Genomic DNA, 3,986 nt, shown 5'->3' with positions numbered 1-3,986 from the left:
TAGACCAGCAGAGTTCAGGGTCACAGGGATAGGAAGCAAAAATTTTCTTAGTGGATCACTAGGGGTAATACTGAGTGCTGCTACTCCCATTTCCACCCCATGGTTCCTGGACCCGTGGATCCTGGCTATGGGAGAAACAGCACCATACAGCGGATGCTGACTCAAAGAATACACAGCTTCCTGGAGAACATGACCTCAGCCCTTCAAGGTATTGCCACCTAGTTGGCACCTTAATTGAGTTTTCAAAAGGCCATTCCACCGTTCTATCAATCCAGCTGCTTCTGGATGGTGGAGGACATGGTAACACCAGAGAATTCCATGAGCATGTGCCCATTCCCGCACTTCATTTGCTGTGATGTGTGTTCCCTGATCAGAAGCAATGCTGTGTGGAATACCATGACAATGGATAAGGCATTCTGTAAGCCCACACATGGTATTTTGTGCAGAAGCATTGCATGCAGGGAAAACAAACCCATATCCAGACTATGTGTCTATTCCAGTTAGAACAATTTGCTGCCCCTCCCATGAAAGGAGTGGTCCAATGTCATCAATCTGCCACCATGTAGCTGGCTGGCCACCTCAGGGAATGGTGCCATGTCGGGGGCTGAGTGTGGGACTTTGCTCCTGGCAGATTGGGCACTCAGCAGTGGTTGTATCCAGGTCAGCCTTGGTGAGTGGAAGTCCATGTTGCTGAGCCCATGAATAACCTCCATCCCTGCCACCATGGCCACTTTGTTCAGGAGTCCATTGGGCAATGACAGGAGTTGCCAGGGAAAGAGGCTGACTGGTGTCCACAGAACTGGTCATCTTATCCACTTGATTATTAAAACCTTCCTTTGCTGAAGTCACCCTCTGGTGCGCATTCACATGGGACACAAACATATTCATGTTTTTAGCCCACTCAGAAAGGTCTACCCACATACCTCTTCCCCAGACGTCTTTGTCATCAATTTTCCAATTATGGTCTTTACAAGTCCCTGACCATCCAGCCAAACCACTAGTGACAGCCCGTGAGTCATTATATAAACGCACCTCTGGCCAGTTCTCCTTCCCAGCAAAATGAACAACCAGGTGCACTGCTCGAAGTTCTGCCCACAGGGAGGATTTTCCCTCGCTACTGTCCTTCAAGGACACCTCAGAAAGGGGTTGTAGTGATGCAGCTGTCCACTTTCGGGTGGTACCTGCATATCGTGCTGAACCATCTGTAAACCAGGCCCGAGTTTTCTCTTCCTCAGTCAATTCACTCTAAGGAACTCTCCAAGAGGCCATAGCTCTGGTCTGGGAAAGAGAAGGTAATGTGGCAGGAGTGGAGACCATGGGCATTTGGGCCACTTCCTCATGTAACTTACTTGTGCCTTCAGGACCTGCTCTGGTCCTATCTCCTATATACCATGTCCATTTTATGATGGAATGCTGCTTCACACACCCACCTTTGTGGCTTGGTGGGTCAGACAACACCCACCTCATGATAGGCAGCTCAGGTCTCACGGTAACATGGTGGTCCAAGGTTAAGCATTCATTCTCTGCTAATGCCCAGTAATGGGCCAAAAGCTGTTTCTCAAAAGCAGAGTAGTTATCTGCAGCAGATGGTAAGGCTTTGTTCCAAAATCCTAAGGGTCGATGTTGTGATTCTCCTATAGGGGCCTGCCAATGGCACCAAACAGCATCTCTATTTGCCACTGACACTTCCAGCACCATTGGATCTGCTGGATCATAAGGTCCAAGTGACAGAGCAGCTTGTACAGGAGCCTGGACCTGTCACAGAACCTCCTCTTGTTTGGGTCTCCACTCAAAATTAGCAGCTATTATTAGTTAGGGTTCTCCAGGGAAACAGAATCAACAGGAAATATTCACAAATATAAAATTCTTAAAAGTGACTCACATAACTGTGGGAACACAGATTCCAAAATCTGTAGGGCCGACTGTGAAGCTGACAATTCCAATAGAGGTTCTGGACAAACTCCACAGGAGAGGCTTGCTGGCTGAAGCAGGAAGAGAGCCTGTCTCTTCTGAATCCTCCTTAAAAGCTTCCAGTGATTAGATGAACCATCACTCATTAAGGAAGACACTCCTCCTGGCTGATTACAAATGGAATCAGCTGTGGATGTAGCCAACGTGATCATGATCTAATTCTATGGAATGTCCTCATAGCAAAAGCCAGGCCAGCACTTGACAACCAAACAGGTACCACCAACTGGCCATGACAAGCATTAGTCACAATTGCCAATAGATGGAAACAAACCAAATGTCCATCAACAGATGAGTGGATTCATAAAACGTGGCATATACATACGATGGAATATTGTGCAGCAGTAAGATAAAATGACATTCTGAAGCACATGAGAAGATGGATGAGCTTTGGGAGTAAAGTTGGCCAGACACAAAAGGATCTATACTATATGATTCCACTTTTATGACCAACATAAAAGTGTAGTCAAAGGCTTACAATACAGAATGTAGGGAACTTAGAGATATATAGAATCTAGAGATAGGTGAACCATTAGCTGATGAGGTTGAATTCCAATGTAATGGAATAGATAGGCATGAAAGTGGTTCTCTGGTGGGTCTATAAGAAATAGTACCATATTGAAGATTAGCAAGCTTCAAAGGGGTTGTATAGACCTATGTGTCCCAATGATTAACACGAGGAATATGATTAGTTCTCACAAGAGTTATTTTAAAGATATGATTCTTATATAAAGAGTGTTTAAGTCCAGGGTACAGAGGGAAAACTGTAATTGCATGCTATGAGCTATGTTGAAAAGGAAACCATCAGCAGCACTACCACAGCAACAGCAGAGGTAAATAATGGGGTGAGGGACAAGAGTGAAAGATTTTGGAGGCGAAAGAGAGAAAAAAAGACAAAGAAACCTTAGAGTGAGGGGGTTTATTCCTGCGCGCCTGGGTGGAGCTCACAGAACCCAAGGTCTGTCTGGTGAGTCTGCACCTGGGTCTTGATTTGGGCATTTTTTAGCCAGGGGGTCAGGTGACATCCGGAAGGGGCTGCACATTTTGCACAGCTTGAGTCACGGTGACTTTCCCTGTTCTCCCGACCTAACAAAGAGTTAAGAGGAGGTTTAGATTTCCTATTTGCCGGAGGGTGTGTTTATTGGTTTTCTTTCTCTTGGAAATAATGAAATTATCTAGTATTGAGAATGTTGATGGACTGTGGACTTTGGGCCTTCTACATGATGCCCAATGAATGCAGGTGGCTGAAGGATGCATTTACAGAGAAGTTCATTGGCAAATGATGGAGTGTATTTATGAATGCATCTTATGCTGCTACAAAAAGGAATAAAGTTGTGAAGCATGCAATGATCCGAATGAATATGTGGGACATTTGGTGAGACAAAATAAGCCAGAAACAAAAGAACAATGTTATGCTCACTTTTAGAAAATGCTTATAAGAAACAGAGACCTATATTGTAAGCTTTTAGAGCAGACACATTAAGTCCAGAGTGGTGATTATTATTTCTGGATTTTGAGAGGCTGTTATACGTATATAACCTGATATTTAGAGATAAGAATGAAGCTGAACAGGTTGGGGTTAAGTAATTCATAACATAGAGTAAGGAAGATAATGTCCATATTTTAGAACCATGCAAACTCCTTGAGACCAATGGAAGAAATGTTCATTTGATCTGGAATTGAAACTTTCTGAAGTGCATAATCTAATTCAATTTATCTGTATAGCTCATTTGAACAATTGAAACACAGGGAGCACAGAATAAGAAAGAGGTCCTTTAATCCTGTATAGATTATTGTAATGCCTGGAAACATCATAGAGTATATTGAGCAGGTAATTAAAAAAGTATTGGCAAAAAGCCCCCTGAGGGATGGGAGAAAGAATATGAAACTATTAAGCATTACCATCAAGGAATCCCCTGACAGTGTGTTAAACTTTAGGGACACCCAATTCAATAAACTGTACCCTCAATCATGAGGCTTACTCTTGTGAATCTTTTGTAGGTAGCAGAGAAGCTTAG

This window comes from Tamandua tetradactyla, chromosome X (genome assembly GCF_023851605.1).
Source record: "Tamandua tetradactyla isolate mTamTet1 chromosome X, mTamTet1.pri, whole genome shotgun sequence".
NCBI lineage: Eukaryota > Metazoa > Chordata > Mammalia > Pilosa > Myrmecophagidae > Tamandua > Tamandua tetradactyla.
Note: the sequence above shows the minus strand (reverse complement) of the source record.